This window comes from Gavialis gangeticus, unplaced genomic scaffold (assembly GCF_001723915.1).
Source record: "Gavialis gangeticus isolate Ggan-Ray unplaced genomic scaffold, GavGan_comp1, whole genome shotgun sequence".
Taxonomy (NCBI): Eukaryota; Metazoa; Chordata; order Crocodylia; family Gavialidae; genus Gavialis; species Gavialis gangeticus.
Window position 1 is genome coordinate 79,130,298 of NW_017728992.1, and position 21,138 is coordinate 79,151,435.

The 21,138-nt window shown below is 42.4% G+C and overlaps 1 long non-coding RNA gene across 1 annotated transcript; it reads left to right on the forward strand.

Annotated features, from left to right (window-relative positions):
• The first annotated feature begins 7,898 nt into the window (after positions 1-7,898).
• Positions 7,899-19,426, forward strand: LOC109302792. Its single transcript, XR_002098937.1, has 4 exons — positions 7,899-8,144; positions 10,500-10,614; positions 11,978-12,035; positions 17,921-19,426. It is a non-coding gene; the product is annotated as an uncharacterized LOC109302792 (long non-coding RNA).
• The last annotated feature ends 1,712 nt before the right edge of the window (positions 19,427-21,138 follow it).

Genomic DNA, 21,138 nt, shown 5'->3' on the forward strand with positions numbered 1-21,138 from the left:
TTCCCGCCACTAGGGGTCTCTCCTGAGCCGTTTCTGCTCTCAGTCGCAGGGCACCTGAGAGCTCTGCGACACCGGGGTAAGGTTTTACCAAAAGCTAAAAACAGTCTGCAGGACTGTGAAAAAGAAGATAGATATTACCAGAACTGTTAAACAAATAACAAAATTGCAGAAGAAGGGATAAATTGATTGATGAATCACCAAGACCATTAAAAAAGAGAGTTGTTAATACCGGTGGAATGAACCGAGGTTAGCAGGGATCAGGTAGATTACAGCGAACCACCAAGTTAATTGATTGCCTCAGCACTGCCTGAAAAGAAATGTCACTGTCTCTCCTGAGCAGTTGATTTTAAAGCTTGGGTGGCGTAGCAATCAAAGGAGGGTGCAACTGAAACCCTCCTGAATCTGTCCCTGGTTATGGGAACAGTTAAAGACTGCAAAGGAAGAAGCAACCTTCAAACCACTACTGGAAGAAGAGTCAGTAAGCAGAAAAGGGGGCTGAACTTTGCAAAGTGCCTCAAAGAAAAACAAATGGGAATCTATATTTATTGGTGCATTGATTTCCATATTACTAGAAATAACATTCTCCATCTTACAAGTTTATGTTCTCTTAGTGATTTCTGAGTAAAATGTTTTTAGAACTGGCAGCACAGCAGCTTTAACTCTTAGTTCGTGAGTCAAACTGTTTGTACGGCTTCAGAGTCATTGTCTTCTTCCTCTTCGTTTTCTTCCTCATCTTCATCTTCTTCTGTGTTCCCCTCCCAGTCCTCCACCCAATTCTCTGTCTAATGCCTCCTGGTCTTCCTATTTATGCTATCATCAGCAATGAAGATTTTATAACAGAAATAATTGACAACTTTAATAAATTGTGAGCCACAAAAAAAGTCCAGTTCAATAACCTATAGTTCTATTAAGTCCATAATTCTAGAAGTAAAAAAGAGAGGAAAGTATTGAGCTTTTCCCCTTTGTTAATAGAGCGTGTATGATACAATTTAGAGAAATTAGTTTTGCAACCTGGAGTAGACAAATGATATTGCAACCTGGGAATCAGTAGTAATGAAACTGTTAACGTTACTCTTACTAAGTTATTTGATATGAATTAGGATTAGAGAAAAAAAATCATTTCAGTTTGTTACGTGTAATGTGTGTGTGTGTAATTCCTTTGTATTCATAAGTGTAGTCATTTAAAATATTTGAATAGATTGTATTGTATAGAATGGGGATTCCAGTTGCAGTATGCACAATACTTGAATCAGAAACTATCACGTCCCAGCATAGCAACTCTGTCCCTTGATGAAAGGAGTCACATTTCCTTTAGCTATCAATAGCGAGAACAATCTTTCTAAGCTACCAGCCATCTAAGAGATCCTTTTAAAGCCTTTGCTTCTGGCTGTCCCTGAGGTATTTTAAGTTGTCAGGACTCCAGGTTGTTTTGGAGGAGAAGATTGAGGAGAAAATGGATTGTGTCATGGCAGCTGGGCACAACCAGTCCCTCCTGTGTCACTGTACTCACTTAGGATCACAACTCTTCCCTCCCCACACAGCATGCCCAATTGCCCAACTTTTCCTGCTGCTAAATCCTCACTGGAAGCAGTGGCAGGGAGAGAAGAGGGGGAATCAGGAGATTATCATAGTAACAATTGGGGTGGGTGGAATAAAGCCAACTTTGAGCTGAAGGTGGACAAGGAGGATTGTTGTCTGATCAGTGAAGACTATCCTGTGGCTCTTCTGCTGGAAGTAGTACTAGGAGACTTCTTTCTGTAGCATGCAAAAGGAAAGAAGAACAGGCAAGGCTCTTGGAGGAGGATAAGAGAATAGAGGTAGGAACTATGAGAAATTACCTCCCATCCTTCACTTAAGAATCTCAGGCAGAAGGCAAGGCAAGGTGGCACCTGAGGCTAAGTATAGACAGACAAATAGCCGGAGGCTGAATTGATTCAATCTTTGCAAGTTAGTCTACACTGTATAAATTGAACCAATAAGCAAGTGAACAGGCATTCACTTTTGATTCTGAAAATGTAGCTACATGTCTGCAGTGGCTCAGGCCAGAAGCTGGGTAGTATCAGAGCACACCTTCCTGCTCGGCAGGAGCAGATGGCTTGGGCCGAGGGTAGCTTGTTGGGGAGGTGCAAAGCCACCTCCCCAATTTGGATGCTGGGGGACTGTGAGTTAACTTGAATCTGGAGGGGATCTGGGACAGAAGTTCAATAAATTGATTTAACCTAAATTAGTTAATTCTGATACTACATCCCTCCAGGTTTATCTGAAACTGGTTTTGGCCATTTTGAAAGAGATTTATGTGCACTGAAGTTGTGTTACAGATTTTATTTCAATCACTTACACCAGTTTACATGTAATTTCTGTAGCTAGCCTTAGAGACTAATTCATTCAGAGAGTTATGTTACATATTAATGCGTGTGTGTGTGTATGTGCTGATGTGCATGTTTGTCTGTAAAAACTTACGAGTTAACAAAACACCTTTCTGCATGCATTAATATTCTTTCTTTCCTTCCTTCATGTACAGTGCTGTTCCTGTAGCATGTACTTAGCATACTGTAGACACCATTCCAGGAAAGCATGTAACAGGCTAAATCAAGCTCTGTATAGTGGAGTTCAAATCTCTTGTTAGGCCCCAATGCACTGCAACTGTTTGGCCTGTTCCCTCCTCAAAACCCGGGAAGGTTGAAAGCCTTCACCCATGAAATTTGCAGAAGAAAACATCAATACAATGAAGATTTTTTTGAGGGGAGGGAGGAAGGAGTGGTGCAGAAAACACTAGAGGGAAATTGGCCCAATCTTTATAACAGACTTAATAATTTCCCATAGGCCTATCTTCTTTGATGAGAGGACTAGAGTTAAAGAGAAAAGTGACAAGACTCTGACTTGTAGACATTCTTTGTGTGAAATCTTAAATGTTAAGGTTAGTTGTTACAGTAGGGCTTGGTATATTTAAGCAAACAAAAACAGCAGGAGGGCATCATTCACTTCAAATGAGGAAAGTCAAAAGGGCTGTGAGGCATTGCTGTTTCTATAGCTAAATCTTCAGCTTTTTTTAATCCAAATTTGACTGGACAGCTGGTAATTCCAGCATCCAAATTCATGTTGGTCAGAGGTGATCCTGGCTGATAACACTGGAGCTGAAGTTCCCATGGGTTTGAGCGTTTCAGAGTCCATTTTGTATTTGAATCCACCTTGATAGATGGACTCAGCTTAGACATTTTGACCCTACTCTGTTTTTTACCTGTACCCAATTCAATTGCAACACTCTAATAGTATTCAAATGATCAGTTTTAGCAAAGCAGCTAAAACATTTACATGTTTCTACTTGTAGTTTACAGGGAATTTTTTGTTTTTGGTTGCTTTTGTTTCTGCAACTACCCATTATATACTTAAAAAAAAAACCCTTACAATGTATCAGACACAGTAGATGCATCAGATACATTTTTTTAAAAACCAGGCTGTGGTAGCTTTCTTATTAGTATGACAAATAAAATCACATTCAATTCACAAAGCCATGAGCCTTGTGTATGTTCTTACAATACAAATGTTTCCTAAAACCTCCCAGCACTCTGCACCATCCCACCTCCCTTTAACCATACAAACTTTTGAGGGTTTTTAAAATTTTCAGTAAAATAATATTGAAATTCAGTCTGGGAATTCTTATATAATCAGTCTGTGCCGCATGACCATGAGTTTTGAATGTTCCCTTATGAACGTTAGTGTTGAAGAGAAGTTAGAGAAAACAATTTCAACTGCTGTTCAGGGAAGTAAGTAAAATGCTACTTTAGCTTCCTTCATATTCCTCCTTAGGATTCACCTCTGCCCTGATGTCGAGATAACACAGCCATCTGGTAATGGCTGAGCAGGTGGCAAGTTGTGATTACTGTCATTACTGATACTGATTAGCTTATTATTCCAATGAATCATGCATTTAGCTAATCCATGCGAAAATAGACTTATATTATTATTATTATTACTAGTAGTAGTTTTCTTTGTCCCCCCAGCCCTCTACGCCATTCTCTTTCTAATACCTCCCAGTCATACCTCCCAGTCTGCTTTTTGTCTATTTATACTATAAGTTTAGGGGAATGAAAATGATTAGGTGGCTGGGGCACATGACTTATGAGGAGAGGCTGAGGGAACTGGGCTTATTTAGTCTGAAGAAAAGAAGATTGAGGGGATTTGACTGCAACCTTGAACTACCTGCCAGGTGTTTCCAAAGAGAATAGAGCTAGACTGTTCTCAGTGGTTGCAGATGAAAGAACAAGGAGCAATGGTCTCAAGATGCAGCAAGGGAAGTTTAGGTTAGATATTAGGAAGAACTTTCTCACCAGGAGAGTGGTGAAGCACTGGAACAAGTTACCCAGGGAGGTGGTAGGATCTCCATCCTCGGAAGTTGTTAAGACCTGGCTAGACAAAGACTTGGCTAGGATGATTAGTTGGGGGTGGTCTTGCTTTGAGCAGGGAGTTGTGCTAGATGACCTCTTGAGGTCCCTTCCGATCCAAATTTTTCAATGATTCTAAGTTCCTTAAAGCAGGGATTGTCACTTTGGGTGTGTCTACCTCATCTACAACAGTGCTAGGAAGTTCTGTCCTAATGAAGCCCACCTGCTCCATTGCTTATATTCCAGTGGTTTTCAACCTGTGGTCTATGGACCCCTGGGGGTCCAGAGATTATGTCTAAGGGGTCTGCAAAGGATGACTATGATCAATCAATAGTATGCAAATACTTGTATTTACAATTCAAAGGAGTCTGTACCTCCATTCAGAATTTTTGGGGGTCCACAAATTAAGTTTGAAAACTACTGTTATACTCTTTGAAGTGACTGAAAAACTGACATGTGTTTGCTTTATGGTTGATGGCCAGGGCTCACCCTTAGTCTCTGGTTAACTCATGGTAATGTTCAGAAAGTAACTGAGTGACATCATTTCACCATACAGTGATGTAGAGTAGGCAAGAGCGTGTGGGGCACACTTTCATAATGATGTTCCCTACCACGAGGTAAGCAGACATGCCCTGTGTGCAGGAGTGTAATTAGGACAGGTTGATAGGGGCATCCACCCTGGCTGCCAACTATGAAGGATCCCCCCCATGCCAGGATTTTTTGCTGTGGCCCATGGCAGGAGATTCTCTGGCCATATGAGCCAGACAAGGCAGTGCTGAATTAATCAGTGTATCTGGTAGGCAGAGACAGTGAATGGATCTAGAAGAATGGTGCTCCCATCCTCCCTTCTTCAGCTCGCCCCCCCCGCCAACCAGAACCTTTCCAATGGCAGGGAAAACTCTGCACTGCCTCCGCCTGGCCACAGGAGCTGGGCAGAGCAACCCTGAACTACAGCATATCTAGGGGTGAGGAACAAGCGGGGTAAGCAGAATGGTCCCCCCTCCTGCCCTGGGAACTCCATGAATACCCTACACCACTGGTTTTGTGTCTCTACAGTGCCCAGCACAGTGGTGCCTCAGTTTATACGGCTGTGCAAAACAGCCTCTCTTTAGTAGGGCTGTGAGAAACAGCATTATTTCATTTCAACTTCCATTTCACCATTTTGATGGGACAGTGTTTCATTTTGAGTTTCATTTAGTTTTGAGCCACTGTTCCGTTTCATTTAGTTGAAACTGTTTTGCTGTTTCGAGGTTTTGCCCATAGGCTATAATGGGGAAACACAAAACTGCCCATAACTTTGAAATTTTTTGGCAGATTTAGATGAAAACAGCAGAGATGGTAGCACCTTCTGAGGGCATGGAGCTTACCAAGTTTCAAGGAGATAGGTGCAGTGGTTTCAGGGAAACTGCACCTCAAATTCTTGAAAGCAAAACTCATGTCACTTGTAAGTGTGAAGGCATGGGGCAGGGGGTGGGGGTTGAAAACAGCAGGGATGGTAGCCCCTGCTGAGGCCACAAAGATTGCCATGTTTCAAGGAGATAAGTGCAGGGGTTTCTGGGAAGCTACACCTCAATCTGCTGACAAGCAAAACTCATGTCACGTGTGTGTGTGTTGAGGTGCAGCAGGGTGAAAACTGCAGGCATGGTAGCTGAGGCCATAAAGCCTGCCAGGTTTCAAGGACATAGATGCAGGGGTTTCTAGGAAACTGCACCTCAAGCTGTTGACAAGCAAAACTCGTGACGTGAGACTGTGTGTGTATTAAGGCGTGCCCTCACTGGCACTGGGGCCTTTATACAACACAGTAGTATGCCCCTCCCCTACAGCCCTCAGCTCAGTCTACCACTTTAAATAACAACAGGTAATAACTTAGTAAGCAGCACAGTAGCACCAGCAGCATTTCAGGCAGCCAAACTATCACAGAGCCTTTCTTTCTTTTCCTGCAGGAGCTTCTTCTCCAGCAGCTGCCAGAGTACTCTCCCTACCAGCCAGAGCCCTGGGGTTTAGATGTGCCCAGGGCCCTGCATCCTTCCAGTCAGCTGACTGGGGCCAGGTGCTAGGGGTGTTGGTCTAAGGACATGGCACTGGCAGACAAGGTTCTTTGGGTCAATCTAATCTGGTATTTTTGAGTAGACCAACTGAATAGTTAGAGAAATATATCTTAGCAATCTTTTGGGTTGAAAAACCCTTTATCAGGCTGCAGAAGCACCTGCAGTTAGTGTGTGTGCTGTTCCTGGATAGAAGGAAAAGTAAAGACGCCAGAGGCTGGCATGCAATTCAGGTAAGAAAGCCAGTCAGTGAAAATGGAAATGGAGGTGTCGGGGGGCGAGGGACAGGCTGGGGGGAGGGAGAGAGGAGAAGAGGGATGTAGCAGTGCAGAGAAGTGGAGAGGTGGAGTCAGATGTCCAGCAGGTTGTAGTGTGTCATAATTCCAATATCTGTATTGAGTCCATGAGTTTCTGTACCTAGGAGGCTGATGAAGTGCAGTTCATAGGCTTGTCTGTGAAAAGTGGTTTGTAAATTCAAACAAGCCTCACAAACCTCGTTAACCTCATCCCCAGAAGCCAACTTCCTACAGCCCAAAACACACTGAATGGATCCAGGCCATGCCATGACAAGACATGCAAAACCTGCCAACAGTATCTCCAGTACAGAGATATCTTCACAATATAATACATATCTCCATCAGGGCACCAAGTGCCCTGATGGACAATATGTGGAGCCACCAAGCAACAACTGCGCACCAGAATGGGTGCACACTGAAAATCTATTGAAGACTAGAACAGAACACCACCTGTCTCCAATCTCTCCGGCCTGATCCTCAAAGGGAATTTACACAGCCCTGCTCTTTATCCTCTAGGCTCTGTGATAAAAATTATAGATAGTAACAACAAAATGATGTCTAGCAAGGATTTTAAAACTCTTTAATAGCATGGACTGGATCTTTATAAATGTGTGTTCTCATGGGTTTCTTCCGTCCTATTTTAAGTTATATAATGTCTCTGGCAAGATAATTGCCAGCATTGAAAAATAATGTTAGAAAAGCAGCTAGCTGTATTTGAATGCAGCTTAATAACCAGATGGGAACAAGAAGCTCATTCTGACCAGCCAGAGTTCTTGAACCAATGTTTGAGAACCACCAATACACTGAATTTTATATATAGGCAAGCCCCACTTAACGCTCTTAATTGGTTCCTGAAAAACCAAGCATTCAGTGAAACGAGTGTTAAGCAAAATCAAAAGTATTTGACGATCCAAGATGGTGACCACAATTGTTTTTAATGACCTAAGATGGCGACCGTGAGCATTATAATGAGACTAGCTGAGCACTAAGTAAAATCAGGTATCAATTTCAAATGAGCGGTATAGCAAAATAGTGCTAAGTGAAACAGCATTAAATGGGGGGTTGCCTGTATCATAGAGCTGGAGATAATTTCCCATTTTTAACTGTTTACAGCTGGCTTTTCTCACCACAGACCTTGCTTCTCCTTGTTACTTACCCTTTTTGCTTCCTATCAATATTGAAAACAGCAACAGCAATACTGAAGACAGCAATTTTATTTTAAGTATTGCTGCTTTAGGCTGTGTCCTACCACTTGCATAATGTGAGGGAAAAGCAGAGGAAGAATGTGTAAGGAACATTTTTTTATGTAAATAGCTAGAGAGAATGACTCCCAAGACTTGGTGGGCTGTGGGGCTTGGTGAGTCATGAGCACAGTGTGAAATTTAAGATCTGCTTCAAGGTGGTGGGAATAGCTGGCTAGGGTTAGTATTTGCTGCTAGTGCAGCTGGGTATGCATGCTGCTGCTGCTGCTCTGAGGAACAGGAAGCAGTGCCTATGCTGGGTTGCACAAAGGCTGACTAAAATGTTTGTGGTTTAATGTACACTTTTTTCTGCTCTTATTAATCTTAGTATTTAGATTTGATAAAAATCTACTCAAAATAACAATTCAGCCCACACGCTATTCAGTTTCCATACCCTCACCAAAGGGTGTGTGTCCCTTCATCAAAACTGAATTCAAATCTTGGCTCCACCACAGAGTAGGTGACCTCAGGCAAGTTGCTTCCCTAATTCAAGTAGTTTGCTTTTTTGTTGGCAAAATAAGAGCCCACTTCCCATGTGACAGCGGTGTTGCGAGCACATCTTTATATTTGAGATACTCAGATGAATATAGCTATGCAGATAGATCAACAAACAGGGGAGTCCCACACTTGGGATAGCACAAATCTGGTTTTTAAGTCATCTTTGTCAGGGATGCTTTCTCGGACTTTGACTACAGTTCAAGGAGTTCACATTTCTTTTTCTGGAACAAAATGTAAACACGTCAAGCAGTGTGCAGCCAAGCGTAAATATAGCTCCTTCTTCCTTGGTTACAGTTATTGGAACTTTTTTTTTTGTTAAAGACTAGAACGGGGGTTGACAACATTTTGGGGCAGAGAGCCAAAACCCGTAACAACCTTTACTTGGAAGATGTTGGCATGCCAGGCGCAGATGGTGGGGGAGCTGCAAGGGGCCTGATCCTTATTGTGGCAGCACAGCCCGGACTCCTTTTTCTCCATCTGCCCAGAGACAGGCATGCACTTGCTGCTGGCAGTGAACCTGGCTGGGGCTCTGAAGACCCTGGTGCAGCTTCTTGCACCTCCCTGTTGCCTAGTGTAAGCAGTCTGGGCTCCATGGCAAGTGGCAGGGGCTGCCCAGAACCTGGGTCAGCTGTGGTAGGCAGCTGAGAAGGGTGCAAGTGGCTGCACTAAGTTCTGCAGAGCCCTGGCCCAACTAATTGCCAGTGCCAGGTGCACACATGCCTCAGGACAGGCAATGGGGAAGGGCCTAAGGCTGTGCTGCCACAACAAGGATTGGGCCCCTGGCAACTCCCCTACTATCTGCCACAGGTGCCAATGCACCTGCCACCAGCAACAAGCCTGGCCAGGGCTCTGCAGACCCTGGTGCAGCTGCTTTCAGGTTCCTGGCTGTCTACCACAGCTGGCCCAGGCTCTGGGCAGGCCCTTGCCATCTGCCATAGATCCCCAGCTGCTTGTGGCAGGTGGCAGGGAGGCTGCAAGCAGCTGCATCAGGGTCTGCAGAGCCCCAGCCCAGCTTGTTGCTGGCAGTAGGTACATGTGTACATCTAGGTCAGGAGTAGGCAAAATGCAGCCCGGGGGCCGGATGCGGCCTGCCAGACCATTCTATCCGGCCTGCGGGGCCCCTACAAAATTTAGAAAATTAATATTTATCTGCCCTGGCTGCCAGTCATGTGGCCCTCGATAGCTTGCCAAAACTCAGTAAGTGGCTCTCTGCCCTCTGCCCAAAATAATTGCCCACCCCTGATCTAGGGTAGCCATGAGGGGGCCGATCCTTGTTGTGGCAGTGAAACCCCAGCCCTTTCCCCACTGTCCACCTCAAGGTGTGCGAACCAAGCAAAATACCCATGCTCTGGCATGCATGTTGGAGGCTGCTGAACCCTGGAATGCAATAATATGCAACACTGGGATATACAGAATTAAATTCATTTTTGTGAGAGTGCCTTTACAAGCACAAACAGGTCTGACTATTTTTAGTATAAGAAAAAACTGACATGATTATATAACATCTCTTGGCAAGTCTGTTTGTGACTATGGTAACCCTTTTAGGACTCTGAAGAGAAGACACGGACTTCTTAAATAATAGAGTTATCTGAGTCTTGTTGTCCATGGGCTGCTTGAGTGGTTGTTCTTCAACTGGTTTAGGATAACCATTGTAAAGGGGGCTATTGCATATCTGAATCTGTAACAGCTTAATGGGCCAGTATTTTTATTATCTCTACATCAGGACATTAGCATATGTTATACTGTGGTTTCTTAGGGAAGAAAATAAAGTATGTCATGTTTATTTTGTATCTCTGTATTGTGCTTTGTTACCTAGTATTACCTAATTTCTTCCAAGAGCTACCATGTAAATAGAAAATACATGCCTGTGAAGGTGTGAACAGAAGGAAGGGCAGTCCACTCTCTTTTCCTTTTTTGCCCAAATTACTTTTGTTTAGATGTAGATAGCTCTTGAGTAGAATTTTAATGTGATGTGATGTGATGGGGTGTATTCTTACTGTGTCTCCAAAATGTTAACATTATATCATCATCTTCTAGAAGGTCTGGCTCATCCTCTGGATATTTTTTTCATTGCCGGAGGAGCTGCTGCTGCATTCCTACTACTGGTAGTTCTCCTGATCATCATCATCAGCACCGTTGTTTACCACAGAAAGTAAGTAGAGTAACAGATCCAAGTCCTCATTATAGCAGGTAGCTCCAAAGTGTCACAGACCCATATTGGCTATTTTCCTGTTGTCACAACTGCTAATGCTTTAACATCCACTGTAGAGTTGACTAAAAAAACCCCCCTAAAAGTGGGTTTGAAAAAATTCCATCTTTTTTTTCAAAATTCCAAGCTTTGAAAATTCTGCTCAGTTCTTCATCTGGTTGAAAACAGCGGGGGAAAATGTAACAGTTACTCCATTTTAAAATTTTAAAATAGGCTCTACTTTTACGAAATGCTTAGTGATATAAACCTCAACTGGAACATTTTGGAACAGAAGTATAGCAATGTGGTCAGCCACCAGGGGCAGCTGTTATGCACATGGTAGCTTCTAGTTGTGGCTGCACTGGCTGCAATAGCAGCCAATTTTTCCACTCCTCCTGTCCTCCTAGTTGGCATCCTAGTCATGCCACTGCTTTGGACTGATATGATAAGGGACTCAGTTCTAAATTTGTCAGTCCCTGTGGGTGGCTAAGCTCAGACTGGTTTAGAGTATTGCTCCAAAGTTACAGTATCCCTGGCCAGAATGACTGAAAGAAGCTGGGCTTGAATTTGATGATAGCTTTTGTGAAAGTGACAAATGGAAAAAAAAAAAGTAATTCTGCCCCACTTTCCCCAATGGCTTAAATCATTTTTAGAAAGAGGTTATCATTGTTTCCTGGCAAACAGTTTTGCATTTCTGTGAAAAAGGATATTTTATATATGGACTTATTATGTGCTGTACACCAGCAATGCTGAGCCCTGTAGGGGCCAAAGCCAGTCTTGGCCCCAAGTAACTTTTATTTTATATAAAAGCCAGACATATAAAGGCAGGATTTCAGAGGCACCAGGAAAGGTTGTAATTTGTTGTTTCCTTTGGTTTGTTAGGAGAGTAAGCCAGCCCACCATTATGTTTAATGGCTGTTTAAGTCTGTATAATTATTATTTGTGTACTGCTAATTTAATGTCTCTATTGTGCTAGAAGAGCCACAGTAACAAATTGGTTCCTTTAGCTCCAGAGGGGGGAACACGAGCCCTGCTCCAGGATCTTATTGAAGTCTGCTTCTAGTAACTCCAGCTGTAAATGGGTTCTTGGTCATTTGGACTGGAGAGTCAAAGGTTGGCTGGATGTGATGCCACATCACTTTTTTTGTGTTCTGTTTGCTACAAGATCTGGGAAGCATTCACTGTCACCAAGGTGTGTTCCAGACATTTGACCTTTTTCCGTTGTACTGAAAGTTCAGGCTGTTAAGCTATTTCAATGTACATGGTAGTAACTGTACCAAAACCATGCAGTTCCTCTATAATATACCTGTTGAATGTGTATCACCAGAAAGAAGAGGAGAAGGATCATGTCCATGTCAAAGATTTTTTACTCCACTCAGAACAGGGTAAGACTGATTAGAAAATTACTTGCTTTTAATTGAATTTTCCCAATAGCTTTCTTTTCTTTGTACTGTATCTTTTACACCTACTTTCTATATCCAAGTTAAACATCAACCAAACTCTAGTATTTGTGGCATTTCTTCATAATTTTCTTTTTGCTTTAAGTGTTCTTTACTGCATATGCAAAATCAAGGTGTGAGGGGGCTAAGGCTTTTTTTATTTGTAAACTGGTGTGATACATGGAGCACTGGTAGTTTTTATCATTGTTTCTGTTAAGCATCCACATGTAAAAAAGGTGAGAAAATGTTACCATGTGTAAGTCAAGTAGCCTGACCATAATCATTTCTTGTAATTGAGATGCTCTTAATTTTCTTGAGAAGTTTTCAGAGCTTCCCTTTATACTGAGCATTGACCAGAAGCAGAGGTTAAAAACAAGCAGTAAGATAAAGCAGAGACAGTTCAGGGCTGAGTGAAATCAACTTGGAAGCCTCCCAACTTCTTAGAAGGTGAGCTGTAGTGGCTTTCTTGCCCTCTGCAGGCAGATTTAGATTACTATTGTGGAACTAGCAATTGCTTTAAGATGGGAGCAACTTTGGAAATATGACATGTATTGAAAATGCAGGGTTTTTTTCATTTTTCACTTCATATATTCCCTGAAATTGATTTGAAATAGCCATATTTTTTAGGAAGCTGTTTCAGAATGTAATGGTGATTTCAAAATAAAATCATCTTGGGTACAAAGATCATTTACTGGGCCACATCACTTCTTTATGGCTAGGGATAGAAGTTACACATGAACTGGTTTAAATGATCAGAAACTGGTTTAAACCTGTAACAGAAAAGAAGTTTAGTGCACACAAGCTAGTTTCAAAATGGCCCAAACTAGTTTAAGATAAACTTGGTTGAATGTAGTATCAGATTTAAATGATTTAGGTCAAACAGGTTTATGGAAATTCTGTCCCAGACTCCTTCCTGGTTCAAGTAAAATCACAGTCCCGCAGCACCCCAATGTGCTTGGCAACCCTGGACTGGGCTGTGCTGTCTGCTTGAGCAGAGCAGGATTGGCCCTGCCCCTCTGCTCTCTAGCCAGAGCAGTGAGGGCTGGCTGATGGGCCTGTGTGAGGTGGCTAGTATTCACTTCGGATTCAGGGGACAGTGATTCGATTCAGTGATTTGAATCACTGTCTCAAATTGATTTGGCCAAATCTGATGCGGAGATTTGGCTGCCACTAAATTGGCTGTATCTCCTAATCAAACAGGCCCCATCCCCCACCTGCTGTCCCAGGTCTGTCAATGGCTGTCCCACCCATCCGGCCCCAGCATCCTGGCTCTATTTAAAAAAAAAAAAAAGCCCCACACTCACCGGCTCCTGCCAGTTGGGGGGATGATCCCTGCTGCCCCACTGCCCCTCACTGCCCCACGCTGTGTGTGTGGACTCTGTCACAAGCCCCCAGAAGCCCTGTAGGCCTCTGCAGCAGCTGGTAAGTGTGGGGCTTTTTGTTTTCATCTTAAAGAGCTAGGAAGCTGGGGCTGGGTGGGGCAGCCATTGATGGGGCTGGGAGAGTGGGTGGAGGTTGCGTGATGGTCAGGGGGGCCGGGGGAGCAGGCAGGGGATGGGACCTGGCAAGGGTCTCCCCATGGTCCCCTCCCCCTTCCTCCAGCCCCACCCCCTGCCCCTGCTTACCGGCATGGAGTCTGGGTCCAGCTTCCTGAAGCAGCAAGTGGGGACTGCCCAAATCTCCAAAGCGCTTTGAATCTTTTCTGAATTGATTCAGAGAGCTTTGAATGTATTCAGACCTTTATATTAGTCTCTGAATTTGATTCAGATTCACAGAGTCGGCCACTGGATTGGGCTGAATCTCCTCCAAATAGAATCAGCACCCAAAGCTTCACACAGCTCTTCTGGCTGACAAGGGGGTTAGGGTTGGAAATCCGGCTGGGGACATGGTCCGGACTACCTGATGGGGACGGAGCAGATCCTGCCAGAGTTTTCCCCACTGGAGTGGAGGGGGCAGGGGCGTGGGACAGTAGGCTCAGGTAAAGGGGAGGGAGATTAGCTCCTCCTGCCTCCCCTCTTCCACTGGCATCTGCCAACTTCCACTCCCCCACTGGCTGCTCAAGTGGCAGGGGGCATGGCCAGCTGGCATCCCAGGAAAAGATGGCAGAGGAGAGGGAAGGCAGGAGGGTTTAATTCCCCTCCCTGCCCTCCACCTGAGCCTAAGGCATGCCCTCCTTCCCTGCCCAGCTTAGTTTCCCTTCAACCTTCCAGCCACTACCAAAGGGAAGGGAGGGCTTGCTTTAGTGCCCCCCAGCTTCTAGCCTGATCCACTGTGGCTGCATTTCCAGAATCAAAAGTGAATGTCTGTTTCCTTGCTTCTCAGTTCAATCGACACAGGTTGGACTAGCCTGCAAAGATTTAATGAATTCAGGCATGGGCTTTTTGAACGTCTGTACTTAGCCTTCATGGCTGTAAATAATAAGTGCAGTTGACAGTGCTGCCATAGTGTTCACTGCTGCTTTGTCATTTCCTCCTCATGGCGCACAAGTTTTATTTCAAAATTGCCATTACTTTCTGAATCACCCCTGTATAAGTAGCAGTTTTACTACAACTTGACCCTGGAATTAAGTGATAATAGCCCTATATTTATGAAGAAGTTTTATGTTTTGAAAACTCGTGTCTCACAGATTTAGCCTTCAGGAGCTCCATTTGCCAAGTACTGATATTTACTCATTTCCCTACCTTCCTCCACCATTTACCACTTTGGTCAGATCCTCACCTGGTGTGTTCCAGACTTTAATTCCAATAAAGTCAGCCAACCAATATAAATGTGCTCCAAAGTCAGAATCTGACCCTATTTAACTGTTATTTTCAGTGGCATCAGGAAATGAGGAAATGCAGTACCAGTTATTCCTGTTATGTTATTCCTAGGAACACTGATATGATTTATAAGATAACTAGAGTTTTTACAAATGAAACCCAGAGATCCCTGCCTAGTCAAAGGGTTTTAAATTACAGCTTCAGCAGTAGGCAATGGGCCATGTCAAATCTGGTGTTGCATACACTGCTAGTGGTAAGCCTGGCAAGCAAGCAAGCAAGAAAGGGGGTAATGAAGGTGATTTTCAGTGGAGAAGGGCATGTATATTTGGATCATTTTTCAGTTTCTCCTTTCACCTCTCATTGCTTCTTGTTCTTGTTCAGGTCCTTTCTTTTGCCTTGCACTTCCCTTCTGTCATTTCCATGTCTCAGGAGAAGCAGCGTAACAAGGGAGGTGGTTGGATCCTAGTCTAGATGGGAGATATTCTCTTGCCAGCTTGATAGCTGAAATGGGGCAAAGGGGAGGAAGGGAGAACTAATTTTCAAAGTAATGTGAGCAGCTAGGCTTAGACAACTGGGAAATCCTACAGAATCAGGACAATCAGTAAAAGCCATTTATCTGGGCATCTACCGTAGATACATGGGGATGGTCTACCAGATTATAAATAAAGAATGGAGCTAACTGCCTTTTAACTATCTTTTAAAAAGATTTTATCAGTAGAATCTTAGGCACTTACAGGTTTAGGCAGTAGGTGAATGGGGAGTTGTAGGAGCTAAGTGATACCTAAATGTTGGAATTGGGTACCTGAGCTAGCAGTTAGGTACCTAAGTTCCCTTACGAATTAAGAATCAAATCTACAAAGGAAACTTAAGTGTTTTGACACCAAGCTTTGAAACACCTAAATTTTGAGTGCCAGTCCACCTAATCAGTAGCTCTAAGTTTTCTGCCTAAACTCTCTGTATAATGCATGAAAACATGTCACTTAAGAACATGATCCACAAAAGCTAACATGCTGTGCAGGGAGCTACCTGAGCATGCCAATGGGAAATACTATGTTTTAAATAGACATGTTTTAAATCTCAGCTGTCTCTAAGACTTAAGTGCCCCTCCATACATGGAATTCATCAACCTGAACCCTCCCTTAGCATAATGTCTACATAAGCACTTCCTCAGAAACCAGGGTGCTGAGGGCAGAATCCTGTTTCACCCACAAGACTTCTGTAGTGTGGCTGCTGGCTAGTTCCTGAGATCAATGACTAGAATTAGGCAGGCATCCTATTTTGCCTGTCCAGACAAATGTCCCGTACTTTCAGTGGGTACAAGCACGCAACTTGAGTAGGCCCACAGGTGAATCTGACTTTGCCCTGCAGGAATGAGCAACCAATTGTGCTTCCAATGAAGAACATCTTTTCATTTCAATGGGCAGCATGTAGATGCATTATTGTAATAAGTGGCAGGATTTAGTTCAGAGGACTTGTATCAGCGCTAGTGGGTGGAGGCTCTGACTTGTTATATGCAGAATGAGCTGAGAACAATTGGATCGTCAGTCTTGACTTTAACCATGCCACCTTCTTGTATAACTGAATGTGTTATGAGAGGTGTTACATGAGAGAGGTAATTTCAGGAGAGATTTTCCAAGGGAGAAAATCCACCCAGGAGGCAAGTTCTTCCAGGCCAGCCTAGTTTGTTGTCTTATGATCAGGTTGTTGCCCTGTGCTGTGGGTGGTCAGTGTTCCTCTGTGTACCCATGGCAATGTTGGATCACAATGGAATGTAAATGGACTTAGCTGCATCTTGCCCAGCACTAAGTTGCTTCCGAGCATGCATAATAGGAGCAAATTTAGTTAGGTTGGACAGAACTATAGCTGTGTAAGGTAGTTAGCAATTCACATGTGATTTGGGTCATTATGCAAAGCACAACAGGAGGACATTTGGGGTGCATCCAGACAAGAGGTTCTGGGGGTCTCCTGGGGCAGCAGCAGCACTAGTTCAGTCACATGGAGTCTGAGTGGCAGCCAGAGTGTGGATCTGGATGGCCAGGCTCTGGTTGTGGCACATGCTGTTGCAGCTTTTTTTTCCCCTGGCTTTTTTTTAACACTGGGATTTCCCGCTGTCAAATTTTGGTACCACATTACAAATTAGGAGCATGGTGAATGCTTGCATGTGCATCACGTGTAGTTTGTGGCCCCTCAAACAAGTTTGAGGGGCCACAAACTGCATGTGTGTCCCCGTCTGGATGTACCCTTTGTATCTTAGATGCCTAAAAACTATGGGAGTGTTATTTCTGTAGCAGTCTACTCCTGGTGCACAAATAAGTGGTATATACTCTGCCTGGCATCTACTAAGTGCAGTGACCTTGAGAGAATTCCTATTGTAAGTGTTCCAGCCCAGTGTGATAATACATTAGGCCTGGCTACAGCTCAGGTAAACCTCTAAACTTAAAAGTGTTTTCCTGAAAGGAACCTTTATGGTTTTGCAATTTACACTTCATTATCCTGCCAACTTCCATGCATGATAAAAAGAAGAGAACAAGTTGGGGTTTAAACTAAACATAGTATATAATAAGTAAATTGGGAAAATAATGGAATGGCTTTAAGTTTCAAGTGATACATTTTACTTTTTCCCCAAGCATAAATTAGCACCCAATAATTCCCCTGGGAAGAGAAATAATTAAAACTCAAAGTTCTAGATGTTTTGACAAAACTCTGGCCATTTGAAAAGTTAAGATTATTAAACATGGTAAATTCTTGCAACTTCCCTTCTTGTCTCTATTCTTTCTAATTTTAGTTTCACTACTGCATTATCTTCTATTGCTGTAAATGAGATCTGTGCTCAGTGCTATTTACATGCTAATCTTTGCCTCAAGCCACTGTTACCAAAGCAGCTTATCTATATTTTTCTGATATTCCTATTCTTGTTGCACTGAAAACAGCCGGAGCTCACAACTAACAGGCGCACTTGCAGTTTAGCTCCGTTGTGAGTTTCCTTTGAGTGAAATAAGTGTCCTCTTTTGCTGAACCTCTGCCATTTGCAGTTCACTGTTGAAACCCTTTAACTTCTTTGTGTTCTTCTAGCCCATGAACAGTTACGGAAGATCCAATTTTGTTAGCACACCAAACTCAGAAAGAGAAGAAGCTTCCACATCCAGGCAGACAGAGGACATTTATGTCAACTACAGAAACTTCTCACGCTAACCCAGGATAAGAATATGAGCTGCTGCCTTATGTCTGAATTAACTAATCAAAGTACTGCACAATCATAGGCTTCTCTTGAATTATCTGTTTATACGAGCTTGACCTATTCATTAGTTTCCCATCAACTGCCCAACTCTGGCTGTCTACACTGCACTCTGCAGTACAATTTAGAGATACCTAATACAACTTTAAACAAGAAACAGGGAAAATGACCTGCACTGGTCATCCTGGTGGAATGCCCAGACTGCTTTGGGTTCTTATGTTAACTTGTTTAAGGTAGGTTTGGTATATCTACTATACAATGCAGTCCATATCTGGAGTGGGACAGTATTTATGTTTATATGATTTAAACTTTCCTAGTCAGTATTTTAAGCAATAATATTTTTGGTGGGAGAAATAGGTTAAGCACCAAATTCAATTCTGATATCAGTATAACTTAATCTGTTCACACTAGGTCTGAATTCCATGAAAGCTTGATGTGAAAGAGTGAAGCAGAAGGAAAACCTGTTATGTTTAGTCTAGTTGAATGTATTGAACCTCACCAATGGCTATCCCAATCGATTTTTTTTTTTTATAGTGGTGGCAGTATGAAACTTTTTTTGTTGCCTATTGACAATATCCTTGGACGTGAAATGAAACTGAATTCCCCAAGTAAAATATAATAGCCTTTTCCTTCCTTGCTTAAAGTTGCTGGCACATGACATATTTGCTAAATAGCTAATTAGCCTTACTATATAGTAGAAATGGAGCTTTAGTAAGTAGTATACCATTTGAATCCAGATTAAAGTTAGTCCTTGAATAATAAGTAATAACCATTATTGTGGGAAGTTACTACTTGTGTGTCCACTTCTCTAGTGTATTACATCTAGGGGTAGTCATTTGCTCAATTCAAACTGACTCCCCTGCCATCTAGTGGCCAGACATTGTAATGGTACACTTAGTTTGGAAGAAGTGGTGCATCCACTCGCTCCTTATTACAAAGTAAATTTTACTGTGGAGTAAAATTCAGGTAAACTATTGCATAGAAATCTTGTCATGCATCCGCACCCTAAGGAGAGTTAGTAGGCACTGTCCATCTGATACAGCCCCAAGCTCATGCAGACTTTCCCAGCAGTCGTTACAGTCACTTGGGCTTGCATGATTTTGAGATGGGCTGGGCAGACTGCTTAACTCTCAGGATAAAAATAAAACCACAAGACTCTGTCATAGGCAAGTTATAGTTAATAATAATTTATTGTACGATTTAGTTGCACAAAAAATAAATGAGACCATGGAGAATACATGAGTAAATGAGGCAAAGCAGAAAAAGCATGGATAAGAACATTCACAAACTGATATATATGTATATACACACACATATATAGATGTGTGTGTGTGTGTGTGTGTGTGTGTGTGTGTGTGTGTGTGTATATATATGTATATATATTTTGCAGAAACCTATAGAAGAAAACGCACAAATAGAAAGAAAAATCCCCAAACTAAGAAAACCAGAAGACAGACCTAAGAAGTGGGGGAGGTCTATATATCCTGTTGGCCCTTTACACAAGTGCTTTCAGGGAATGTTTGTGTGTATGTGTAGAATGATCACTTTGTCATGGAGGACAGAACCCACATAACTGAGGGTGTTATCATGAAGACTATTAGTCTCATACAACTGCATACTATTATGCCATAACATACTATATACTGTATGCCAGGACCAATGAATCACTCCTGTTTTGCATGGTACCTTCTTTCTCTTGAAACATTAGTGAAAATAGCATTGAACTTCAACATTCCTAGAAAAGGAGGGAAAAGGCAACATTATTCTGCCTAAGGATTCATTATCATTGCCACTTAGTTTGGCTGGGAAAGAGCATTGGCAGCAACCTGACAGCAAAAGCAATTTCTACTTGGTCTCTTCCAACAGAAGGCTGTTTTCATGTGAATAAGAAAACAGTGATCTAGATTCTTCTGGTCATCATGTGGGCACGTGTTTCAGACTATGGGGTAGATCACAGCATTGTGCAGTTATCTTACACTTCAGCTAAAATCGAGAAGTGCTAAAGACTAAAAACCCAAACAAAAAGTCCTTTAACCTATCATGGAAGAGTTTCATTGTTTACAATGTCAAACACCATTAGAAAACATCACTTTTTGGCTCTGTGAATGCCTTGACAAATACCTATACACATTACAAGGGGTACTTTACTTTTTCCACCTACTGAAGGAGTTAAGAAAGATTAAATGTTTGCACATGACCTATGGATTTGCATCATGTAGATGAGGCTACACAGAAATGTACTACTAATAATTTGATTTATTTCCTGAGTTATCAAATATCATACCATATCATCCTTAATTGTACACAGTATTACAAGTAAAACCCGGTAGCAGTGGGGCTTTCCTCTGTCAGAGATCTGGTGATCCCACCTATATTTAAATGCCCAAAAGATAATATAATGACTGCTTTGTGTGTAAATGTCCGAATCAGAGCTCCCAATATCACATCATATATAAACCACAAAGTTGGTAGTGTCCCCCTTTCTCACATGCACAGATTCCCCTCCAAGTATATCCAGATTATTCAACATAGCATAAAGAGGAGTTGCTTTTATTGAGAATAATTTTTTGGTTTGAGTAGCTGTAGAATCAGTTTGTTTATTTTGGTTGGTTTCTGGTAAGTGTCCTTGTTTTGCTGACATGGAATTGAGGGGCCTTACATTTTCTGCTCATTTCTTTTTTTCCCCAAAATGTAATTCCATGTTTGCCAGCTTTAAGGGGAAAAAAATCTATACTTCACACTTTTGCATTTATTTAATCTATTTTAATTCACATTCCATAGATGTTTTTCTTCTACCAGGATGGTTCACAGGGAAAATGATCACATTACACATAGCACATTAAGGGCAATAATTTAATTTTTTTCCAGTTAGCAGACCAAGCAACATTTTTATTTTTCTAGGTAATGGTAGTATCAGTGAACAGCAGCTGAACATCAGTTGAAAGCATTAAAAAAAACCCTCAAAATTAAATATGTCAATGTCTTTAATGGCCCAAACTCAGTAAGTTACAATGTGACTTTAGAAAAAAAAAAAACCTGGCCAGGAGAAATAAAT